This window comes from Eleutherodactylus coqui, chromosome 2 (assembly GCF_035609145.1).
Source record: "Eleutherodactylus coqui strain aEleCoq1 chromosome 2, aEleCoq1.hap1, whole genome shotgun sequence".
Classification (NCBI taxonomy): Eukaryota; Metazoa; Chordata; class Amphibia; order Anura; family Eleutherodactylidae; genus Eleutherodactylus; species Eleutherodactylus coqui.
Genome location: NC_089838.1, coordinates 189763487 through 189776563, shown reverse-complemented (window position 1 = coordinate 189776563; position 13077 = coordinate 189763487).

Here is a 13077-nt window from a genome sequence, read left to right as displayed (position 1 = left end):
GTCTGTGTAACTAAAGCTAAAAGGACATCACTGTGTACACACTATGATTTTATGTGCAATCCAACATATTCCAACCACAACTAGCAGAAATTCCTGCATGTAAATTACCTATGCCACTTGTTAAACCTGATTTTTACTACCTTACAATAACAAACACAACTGTGTCTTGGGCACATTTTTTAACCTTAACCCTTTGTAATCCAATTTTAGATTCAGGGTTTCCTAGGGGGTTTTCTCTTTCTGCCATTATACAATAGCGCCATCTGTTGGCTAGAGACAGTACTGTGGTATGTGACATGCTGGAGAGGCCCCCGACAACAGAGCGGCCAGTAATCTACAGTAAGAATACCCTGCCGGACGTCTTCAGACATCGGAGCTGTACAGCCTTCAATCAGCATGTCTTTAGACGTCAGACAGTGAATTCGAAAGGGTTAATACACTGTAATACAATTTTAGAAACCTGACTGATCCCTGCCTCTCACACGGGGAATACTCTCTGCAGTGAGGTATCACAGTCCAGAATAGTCAACTGACCCTACACCTCTCCTGATAGCCGACTGATCAGTGTAATAAGGGAGTCATTTGTGCTCTATTTAGAAATCTTGGTATTAAAATGAAACACTGGAATCATTCACAAGCATTGTAGCAAGTGTGTTGCAAGTTGAATTCTTACAGATTCATAGCCTATCGCTAATCCTTATTACAATAGAATAGTCTGATTATATTAGTTCTACTAATGCTACATGGTCGTTGCATGGAATTCTAGCATTAATATTAGTTAAGAGTAGAGCAGTAATACTGTGTCTCCTCTTGGTTCCATTGACTGCTTGAGTTTTATTTTGTCTTGTCTGGCTCCTCCAGAGATAACACATAGTGCATTACTGTATAAACTAAAACCACCTTTGTGCACCGCTCAATAGGACGATTAAACAAAAGACTCACTCACCAAATAGAGGTATAAAATGAACAGTGACATAGAAACCTCAACCGTCCAAATGATAATGACAGCAGATCAGCGACGGCAAGCTGCTTTGCTATTCAATCCGAACAGTTTTTATGGCTCCACCCTTCAGATGACTGTAGATTTCCATCCAAAAATGGTGGTGTCTCTTTAACTATACAATATGCTTGATAAGAACTTTGGTCTTCATTACATTTTGTGGAAGCAGATATTTTAGCCTTTGTCAGCTTTTCACTTCAGCGAATACTAAAAAAGAAATAGATGAATTGTACTTGATGTCCAAAGAGAATTGCAATGACACACTTTAAGAATTTTTTGATAGATGGGTTAATGTAAAACAATTGTGAGCTGGACCATAAACTACTTTATGATGGTTCTGAAACCCGCTATTTAGTTGGGATATTCCTCATTGCTGTATCAAGAATGTTCATTTTATCCATGGAAATTAGTATGCAGAAATAATATGCTATATACAGTAGTTCATGGGGCTAAAAGGATCTTTATCTTAGGTCTGCTGGACGTATATTGTAGATTATGTGCTGTGGGTTTAGGGCAATACTTGTGGCTAACATGTTGATAACTTTGCAACTGCATACAGACAGTAACATTTTTTGATAGCTCTTACCAAGACTACCATTTAATGTTTGGGGGGGGGGGGTTAATGAATAGAGATGAGCGAACGTGCTCGGCCACGCCCCTTTTTCCCCCGAATACCGCGATTTTCGAGTACTTCCGTACTCGGGCGAAAAAATTCGGGGGGTGCCGTGGGGGAGTGGGGCGTTGCAGCGGGGAGTGGGGGGGAAAGGGAGAGAGAGAGGGCTCCCCCCTGTTCCCCGCTGCTACCCCCCACTCACCCACGGCGCCCCCTGGCGACCCCGAGTATTTTTCACTCGAGTACTGAAGTACTCGAAAATGGCGGTACTCGATCGAGTAATTACTCGAAACGAGTACGTTCGCTCATCTCTATTAATGAACCTAAACTGAAAAAAGTATTGCTGAACTTTGAGGCTTGGCAAATAAAGCAATTTAAGAACTATGGAGAAGCCAGACATAGTGCTCAACCTGAGCTAGTGCAAAGAATAAAACTTGTTGACAGATGCAATGGATCAAGCCTGTTTTTCTGTTGCTAAGAACACTAAGACAGTGACAATTTTACTATAATTGATAGAAATTAAAGTGATACATGTAATGTGGACAGCACCGCCCCCACAAAAAAAAACACATCACTAGGCCAATTAATTAAATCCCTCATTTAATAAAATTTATACAAAAATAAAGCGCGAAGTATCAGGAAAAAAATTTTAATTCTTTTTGTAATTTTACAAAACTGTTACACCTCCGCACTTTCTGTAACGGCTCCATTTTTTTGAAACAAACGGTAATAAAACACGTACATATTTAATAATCTACATTATAGTGAACAGGCATCTACAGGTAGGCAATGGTGGGATTGATAAATCGATTTATTGTAAAAACGATGGAACATAACCTAATGCCAGTTATTTTTCTCTTGTCGCAATGTAAAAAACTAAAAATTGATTTTTTTTCCCTTTTATGTATTTAAAAAAATGTTCAAGTGGTTTTATATGCTGCCATAATGCATAAGGATATGAGTAACTATAATCCCTTTCAAGCATCACTGTGATAAACATTTCTAGGAAAAGAACCTACAACAATTCTTCAACAATACATACGGGTATTTCACAAGCAAACAACCTACACAGATATTTTTGTTACTTTTTAAAAGGGTATTTTTCTATCAGCATTATAATCCAAAAAGTTATAAGTACATACTAGGCCAAATACAAGTATAAAGATACTAGAAAAGTTAGTCCGTCAGGTAGATAGAATTTATTTGTTATGAATTCCCTATCGGTTAAAGTCACTTAAGCCTCTCGAAGAAGCTGCAGATGCAGCAAAATGTGTGTAGGGATGTGTGTATTGACCCGTCCAGGTCTTTGTCATGTCTAATGATATGCCTTATGGATTAATGCTGTATCAATTTGACTATCATCATTTTTACTTGTATTGGTTTACGCGTTTCACTAGCTCTTTATGCTTATTAGAGATGAGCGAGCACCCAAATGCTCGAGTCCAAGTTATTCGAGTCGAGCCTTTCGTAAAATTCAAGAGCTCTACTCGAGTAACGAACCTCTCCCTCCCTCTCTCGCTCTCCCGCTCTCCCTCTCTCTCAAAAATTTGCCAATGACGCGAACTGTGGGGAGGAGCAAAAACTGGGGCAAGTACGCTAATACTCGAACGAGCATCAAGCTCGGCAGAGTATGTTCACTCAACTCTAATGCTTATGTTTACTTAATAATTATTCCGATATACTCTTAGATATTTTTGATGGACATTTGTCTTGGTGGTTTTCTGTCCATCTACCTAGGGCACTAATCTTTCTAGTATCTTTACACAGAGGGGCTGTTTTAGCTCAATGTCTCGTTCTTGGATTTGATCTAGAATATATTTATCACTTTTCTTGGTTAGGTTGATAAACATTTCTATGGCTAAGGGCACATACATTGGTTGTGTCTGGCCATTTTTATGCCAAAGCCGGACACAACTGATAATATTTTTACTGACATCAGTCTGGTGGCCGCAGCTTGAAATAGCCGGACCTAACATTGCATGCAATATTTTTCTGTCTGGTGCAAAGATCATCAGAAGCTATGCACTAGATGTCATGGAGAGTTTGGGATCAGTTTAACGTGAATTTCATTGACATGGGGAACAAAATGAATGGCTGGATATATGGAGTCTCAGCCTATGCAACTGGTTCCAGTTGTTGAAATCATGATCTGAAATCTTCTGCCATCCTATAAAAAAAAACATTACATTTTTCAATGTAGTTGCCTTGTGGTCTTAACACAAAACCTTGTGGCAGACGTTAGAAAACACTTAGGTTTAGATGTAAGCCCACAAAATCAAATAATGTGTACAGGTTAATGCTTGTCATATACCTGCTTCACAATTGAGGAGCAAACAGTTCAGTCGCATAATCGCATGCCTTATTGCGGTGTGAAGCCACCTTATCCAGCTTTTATTTATCTCTTATTTGCAACCATCAGTCAGGAAAAACGTAACAAAGACGCTATTGAGTTTATCTATAGGCAGCTAAACAAACGTATCCTGCTTGTCTGTTATCGTCTTGTTAACAAAACGCTATCAGGATGTTCAAAACATCAGCATTTACTGCACAAGGGCTGTAGTCTTTATCTGAGATGATATATGGGAAGTCCCTCAATTAGTTAGTACAAAGGGCTGTGAATCTCTGCTATATATTCAGGCAATGCCTTCACCCTATGTTTTATTCCTAGACTTTTATTCTCTGTTTCATTTTCTATACATACTAAGCCATGAATGTAATCACATTATGAGTGAAGAATATGTTTCTGTGGAGTTCACCTTTCATGTAACAGTAGCCAAATCAACCAATTTGGTAGGGTTATGTGCATGGGGTTATCTTGACTCTCTACCAACAGCAGAGGGCAGAGGGCACGTTGGACTTTCCGCTGCTTCCTGATTTATATTCCTTTTGTTCTTCTGGCAGGGCTGACAGAGAATGCAATCAGCAGTACCCGGGCAGAACATAGCATGCGGTCCATCTTATCAGCTGTTCTGCTGAATGATGGTTTTCAAGCAGAACTGAAAACCATCGTTTGGCAGAAAACTGACAGATGGGCACATTTACACCCAACGATTATCGCTCAAAAGATGGTATTTGAGCGATAATCGTTGTCTAAATGGGCCTTTACTTCTCTCTCACTAATAAAAATGCCTGGCTGACTGCAGTTATCCTTGACAAAATCATCTGTTTGCTAGGGGTCTCAGAAATGGGGTCTTATCTTGAAATGGGTTATCTCTGAAGAGTCAACCCCTTTAATAGCATGGTAGTAATGCTGCAAAGGGATTTCAAATGAGGCATGAACCCATCTCTTGTGTTATAATTTCCCACATGATTTCCATATCTTTTATATATTTGTCAATGTCTGTTTGTTTGAGCAACACATACAAACTGTACGACCAATTGACATGAAATTTTGTACTCTGTAATCTCGACCTGAAAAAAGATGTTATAGGCTAAAAAAATTCAGAAATTTTGTTGTCTTGGCAAATTTATTTGCATTTCTTTTTGCCTTTGCTTGAATTTTAATGCAGCAACCCCCAAATTAGTTTTCCCCAATGGATTCTACATACTCGAGTTAGTATTCCTGGTTATTTCCAACAAGTAATTCCCACTAGAAGAATCATACTGAGTGGTGAAAATTTGTGTTTCCGGACTGCTTTTTAGCCCAAGTCTAACCCTGGTGGAGCCACCAATCATTTGCCCATTTTGCTTTTCCTAATTCCGCCTTGGATATCCGTGTGAATAGCAGTTTGCAAAAATGATCTGTGCGCAGATAGGAATACATGGAGCAAATTTATGAACACCGGCCCTCATTTATCAAAGCTGTCTAATAGGAAATCAACAAACAGTAAAAAACTGTTTTTGGTGCCCATAGCAACCAATCAGAGCAGCTTTCATTTTACCTCAGCACTAAGAGGATTGAATACTGTTGCCCATAGCAACCAATCACAGTGCAGCTTTTATTTTTACCTCAGCAGAATAACAAGTAAAAGCTAAGCTATGATTGGTTGCTATTGGCAACAAAAAATGCCAAATTTTACTCAAACCGGACCAGAACTGGGGATTTGTACACAACACAAACAAACAGATTTTGTGTTTTAGATATAAGATGTCAAGCAAGTGAAGGACCTGTTTGAGCAGAAGGACAACAGCCGCATTTAAAGTAGCAGCCCCTCGAATCTCTGCAGCGCCGAAGCAAACGAACGCCCAGCTCGAGAATCAGCACACTCGACAAGCCTCCGCTCGACTAGCTGAGACGCAGGAGCAAACTTACATCCGACTCGAGAATCAACGCTAGCGACAAGCGACCGCTCGAATTGTGGAAACTAACTAAGTGAAGAATGTCTGATATTCTTCAGACCGAGAGAGACACTCAATTTTGAGAAGAACAGCTTGGAAATTCTTGGAGGGAGAAGCTTTTAGATACAATGCAAACAAGTTATATAATAAAAATGTTAAATGCAAGGACCATTGAATTTGTTAATACACTAACATAGCATTAATCAACATAGGTGTCCTTCAACTCATTTATACATACATTCTGATATATTTTCTTACTTAAAATGTCATGTTTTTTATTGCAGTTGTTCTGTATCTGGTACCCCGGCTAGTATTTATATATTCATCAAGAGACTATTAAAGGATAGGTAGGTTGCACAAATACTCCAAACCATCCAAACATGTACCATAAGGCTGCATTCAGACGAACGTATATCGGCTCGGTTTTCACGCCGAGCCGATATACGTTGTCCTCGTGTGCAGGAGGGGGAGGATGGAAGAGCCAGGAGCAGGAACTGAGCTCCCGCCCCCTCTCTGCCTGCCCCTCTGCACTATTTACAATGGGGAGAGGTGGGGTGGGGGTGGGGCTAAGTTCTGCAAATTAGCCCCGCCCCTGTCCCGCCTCTCCCCATTGCAAATAGTGCAGAGGGGGCGGGAGCTCAGTTCCTGCTCCTGGCTCTTCCATCCTCCCCCCCCCCTGCACACGAGGACAACGTATATCGGCTCGGCGTGAAAACCGAGCCGATATACGTTCGTCTGAATGCAGCCTTAGGCCGTGATAACCAAGGTTCTTCAAAATCAAGGATCTAGTAGATGGCAAGTGCTTCACTCTGGTTAGGATTCTAATTTCCTGAGGACTTTTCTCTTGAAGTTGAAGATTGCTTTTGCTTGCATCAGAAGCAATGCAGCTGGTCAGTTATTTCCTGTTGCTTATATAATACTAGCATATTTTGCAGGGCTGTGCAGAGATGGGTAATTGCATTACTGCAGCTTGCCGAGATACAACACTAGCTACCTTTATCACCAGTGTTATATGTTCTTGATCTCTATGTAAATCCTGTCTTAAATAAAGAAATCTTGAATAGCTAAAATACTTACCTGGGGACCCAAAATCTATGGGTCCCTTTTCCCTCATGGAGCCTCATGGTTCCTACTCCCTGTTGGAGGAGGAAAGTGAGAATTGATATGCTATTCTTGTTGCTGCTTGAGAAGAGCTACAATGTGCAGCTTGCTGACCACTTTTAAAAAAGAACCACTAGCTGTTACATCTTGTTTTCAATCAAACACAAGAAATGGAAATTTTGAGAGAGAACCCACAGAGAGACACAGATCTTAGAGTCAGGGTACCAAATTTGTGATCAGGGCTGATTAAGACTGGTACAGGCCTTTCCCCAGAGTCTCAGAATGTGTGGCTAACTAAAGGTGCCCATGAACTATAGGTAGTAATCGCTGAACATCTAACTTGTGAAGGGCAGCTCAACAATTCAAAATGTCTACTGATGGGGAAACGAGGATTGGCCATGTTGTATTTTAATATGATCCAGTCCCCTTGCTTTTCCCTAGAGTTAAACAGAGCTGAATGCATCTACATGATACTTATGCCTTTTTCCTTACGGTAATGAGCATGCATGGGTAGCTACGGCATTCCTAGTACTTAGTGGAGCTTGAAAAGGGCCCTCGATCCATATATATATATATATATATATATATATATATATACATATATACACACACACACATATATATATATATATATATATATATTTATATATATATATATATATATATATATATATATATATATACATATATTAGTTTAACTACATAATTACTTCCTCTCATATATGATTAAACTTTCATTTTGAAGGTACACATTTTTTTTTATTTTGGAAGTAAAAGCTTTTCAAACTTCTATGTATTGTTACTGGATCTAGAATCTAGAAGCACTTAAAGGAATAAGGAGGTGTAGGCCACTGGGCAATTGTCTCTTATGTCCTCCCTTATAATCTCAACTCAAAAACAGTGGGCTAAAGATACCACAATGGTATTTACCGAAGAAATGGAAAAATACGATAGCCAAATATCACTCTGGGCATATATATAGATGACATCCTGGTGGTTTGAAATGATCTCTCCTTTGATTGTTTCATGGCAACTTTCAATGGTAATAACTAGAGATGAGCGAGAGTACTCGGAAAAGCACTACTTGCTCGAGTAATTTGCTTTATCCGAGTATCGCTGTGCTCGTCCCTGAAGATTCGGGTGCCGCTGCGGCTGACAGGTGAGTCGCAGCGGGGAGCAGGGGAGAGCGGGCGGGAGAGAGGGAGAGAAAGATCTCCCCTCCGTTCCTCCCCGCTCTCCCCTGCAGCTCCCCGCTCCGTGCCGGCACCCGAATCTTCAGGGACGAGCACAGCGATACTCGGATAAAGCAAATTCCTCGAGCGAGTAGTGCTTTTCCGAGTACGCTCGCTCATCTCTAGTAATAACATCAATATGAAAGTCACCTACAAATATAATGTTATCTGTCCAATTTCTGGATCTGAACATGTGGTTAGACATGGAGGGCAAAATATAAGCTAAAATTTATTATGAAGAAACATTGACTAATAACTTATTACATTGGAATAGCTGGCACCCATCAGCACATGAAAGAGACATACTAACAGCGAGAAGAAACATTTATATATATGTAGGGTCACACATTCAGACTCAAAGATTTAGCCAACGCGGCTATCCATCTTTGTGTTTACGGAAAGCATATAATAAGGCCAAAAAATGGAACAAAATATTTTATCGTTTCCAAAAACTTCAAAAACACATATAAAAGGCCACAACCATCATATGCATTGGTACATATGATGGGTATAAGAATCGAATTTACTAAATATTAAACAAATACTTGCCAATGCTGTAATGCTCAATTACTATGTGAAGGGGGAAGCTATACCTCCCACTCACTGAGCAACTGAACTTGTAGACACTTGACTACTTTCATGTCCATAATAGGAACTTATTGGTGACCTGGGTCAGTATAAGCTAAATAGGTAGGGACTGCTGGCATCCCACTTGATCCACAACTTACTTTAGAGCTTTCACCAATAGGCCTGATTAATTATATGCAACCTGGCACTTTGTAGGAAGGGCAGTTTTGGCTCCTTATACCTGTCCTTATTGATCTGTGGATACATGCAGGCAAAGGTTTGTCGCACCCCTTCCAAACTGTCAACAGTGGTTGATATGGAATTTTAGGATTTACATAGTGTTCTTCGCATATAATGATAAAAGTTATATTTTAAGGACCCACTTTAGGGTTCATTGGCTCTGGCATATGGTATCATACTCCCTTATAATCTGGCCATAGTTATGATGGCTACATGATCCCATTGATTCAACCAATGAGTACATTTTCTGTGTTTTTCCCACATTTTCTTTATCTCAGACAACCCTGAGCAGCTGCATGTTACAAAAATATGATTTATCTATCAGTGTTCAGTAAACAAAAGTATACATAAATTAATCCAAGTTTTCATATAATAAACACTGTAACACATACAACGTAACATTAGTTTATTAATAAGAGAGTCTTAATTTTCACCTTTAGTCCACATTTTTGCTACCTACCATTCAAAAACAATACACGGTCTACACTATGGCCAATGTTCTCAGCATAAAGGATGATCTGTGACATTAAAAACTGCCCTTTTTCTTTTAATTTCAGTAAATTTACTGGAGCTTGGTCGATATGAGATAGTGTTGGTCCCATTAAGAGCCAGGTTATCTCTGTGATCCGATCTAATATATTACATCTGAAAAAACTCACTGTGCAGGGTTGAAGGGAATTCATGAGGCGCTGAAACTGTACTGTTTGGATATGTTGCACGCTGCAGACAGTGTTATCTTTTATAATTGAGTTTAACTTCTTTAAAGGGTTTTTGTACTTTAATATAAACATTTCTCAAGTAACTGAGCACAATATAACACTCACATGTGGTAAGACAAACGGTTAACTCCTTAATTACTGGACAGATGTGTTTCATACTAGCCATTTGGCTTCCGTCACAAACACTTTTTTGGAACATTTTCTTTCGGCTTGTAAAAATTCCATGACTTTCATGCATTTTAAAAGCTTTTTTGGGTGGCTTTTTTCCTCTGATATTTCTGTCATACATTTTTTTTCTAGAAAGTATCCTTTGGAAAAATATCTTATAAAACACTATATCTAGAGCATACGGTGTTTTGAAATAAAAAACTATACTAAAAGTGATAAATACACGCCACAAAAACAAACCAAGTTATGTCAAAATTTTGGAAGAACTTGTGTGTTTTTTGGCATAAAGAATCATAGAATGGTAGAGTTGGAAGGGGCCTCCAGGGTCATCTGGTCCAACCCCCTGCTCAGTGCAGGATTCACTAAATCATCCCAGACAAATATTCATCCAGTCTTTGTTTGAAGACTTCCATTGAAGGAGAACTCACCACCTCCTGTGGTAACCTGTTCCACTCATTGATCACCCTCACTGCCTAATATCTAATCCGTGTCTCCTCCCTTTCAGTTTCATCCCATTGCTTCTAGTCTTTCCTAAAACAAATGAGAATAGAGCTGATCCCTCTGCACTGTGACAGCCCTTCAGATATTTGTAGACAGCTCTTAAATCTCCTTTCAGCTTTCTTTTTTGCAACCTTAACATTTCCAGATCCTTTAACCATTCTTCATAGGACATGATTTGCAGACCACTTACCAACTTGGTAACTCTTCTCTGAACTTGCTCCAGTTTGCCTATGCCTTTTATGAAGTGGGGTGCCCAGAACTGGACACAGTATACCGGATGAGGTATTATGGACATAAAGAGATGTGATTAACATTGTGCGACATTTTATGTATTGGCAACTTTTTTGCATTTTAAATTGGCATCAAAAATTCCCTGAGGATAAATTCCCCCCAATGTTTGTAGTACAAGTCATATTTTCTATTCCCATATTACTAACATCTGGCTACAGTGTATTTTTGAAAAAAAAAAGCATGCAAAAAGAGCAGGAAAAATAATGCAAAAAGCATTGTGTGTGAAACCATCCTTAAGGCGGTCTCAGACATGCGAGTCTGAATTGCGGAATCCGCGATCGTCTCCTGTGCGGACAACCCACAGTGTCTGCACGAATTCAAACAAATAGAGTATTTGCATGGCCACTCACATGAGCGGACAGCAAATGCGATTTCCACTCGCGGAAAAGAAATCGTAGCATGCTCTTTTTTCGTGCGGATTCCGCGCAGACGGCTTCCATTGAAGGATTCAAGAAATATCATCCAAATGCTGTGGAAGAAAGCAGCAGTGTAAATTGACTTCTGTGAATTTAAATTCACACCATGTTAATTTACACTATAGATTGTACACGGATTTGTTGCAGATTTTCCTCATTGAGTTCAAATTGTTGGGGATTTTGCAGCAGATTACTCACGGATTCACAGCAAAATCTGCGGGTAGGGTCACATGTAAAATAATAAAAAAGAAAAGACAGTAAATTTTATAAAAAATTTACTCAACTTTTCCATTTTCTCCCCACTCTTGTACCGAGGACGGCCTGCTCTTCCACTGATCTTTGCATCATGGCATTCCACAATAGTGTGTTATATAAACATGTGACTGCTGTAGCCGATCGCAGGATGTGGTGGTCATATGGTGATGTCCTCACTGGAGACCAGAAAAGACCAGGCAAGCCTGTTTATGGAGAGAAGATGGAGAAGGCAAGTATCCTTTTTTTTAAAGCAATCTGCACTTTAATCCTAAAAGAAGGCTTGTTGAATATAAAAAGAGAGGCACAAATCTATCATGTCCTAATGGAAAATTTAAAATCAGACCCCCACCTACCAGTTGCCACTTCTAATACTTGTCCCTCCTTCAGGCGCCAGGGCCAGGGTTCAACTGCTATTCTACCTCTGATCTGCTATAGCTATACACTTAGTTTAACTCTCATGTGATACCAGTTTCAAAGTGCAGGGCTGCAATGAACAAGGCTGGGGTCAAATAAACCCCATGGCACCACTTAGATCATGCTTTTTAAATGTTGTTTATATACCTGGATATGGATTTTGCTCATTTAGTATAGGAGGGCTTGTTGTGTAGAAACAAGGTACACAAAGTGAAGTACAAGTTCTAGTTTAGTCATTAATTCAAACCCAGTTTATTTTCCATGAATGTATGCTGTTGCTGGGGATGGAGCCGTGGTAAAAGAAGTCAGTAATGGGAATTAGATGGGACACTAAGCAACCGTGCATTTTATCATAGCATGAAATCAGAACCTTCCAAAGGTAACAGTATATTTCACAGATCCTTGTTTTAGAGCTGAAAAAAATAAATAAATTACCAATTAAAACAGCACAAGCTTCAAATATGACTGAACTCGCTTGGGGAAGTTTAAATGTTACCTTAGGCTCCTTGATGAGAAACATGGAAAATGTTAATGAGTTGAAGGTGTGAAATTAGAAATAGTAGCATCAGTACCTTTTCAAATGGAGCGATTGGGTTCCTGTGAAGTTAGCGAGGTCATACATAGGCCATTGGGAGTGGGGTTACCAAATGCCAAGAGTGCCGTATTACCATTAATATGCGATCACTCTACTAGATCTCTGTCTTCTTCTGTAGGAATCCTGGTAAACCCCACATCTGATGCATGGGTCGTGTCTTTGAGAATCTGCTATCTGTTTATCAAAGTTAGTTCATCATGTATCAGTCGTCATGTATCCTATTCATGAACTCGCCAATTCCAAATATTAAAGGGAACCTGTAACAACCTTTATGCTGTCCTCGGTGTGACCGTAGATTCCAGTGGTCTGTCACCTATAGGATAATATACTGTGTTTTTTTCATAACGTACACGTTTATACAGGGGCCCACAGCCAAAGAAGAGTCACACTGGCTGCTAAACCCTCCAGATGGAGACACAATGTTTCATTAAAAAAACATATATCTCTGAATAGAGGGCGCCAGTCCTCACTTCATGCTGCCCAAACCAACGGACTAGTGACAGGTTGCCTTTAAGGATACTGCTCTCTTGGTTTTCCTCCTACCTTCCTGACTGCTCATTCAGTGTATCATTTTCCGGTTCTACTTCTTGTCCTCTTCCCCTTGTTGGGTTTACTCAGAGTTCATTCCTAGGTCCTCTCCTCTTATATCTCTACGCAGCACTTATTGGACAAACTATCAGCAGATTT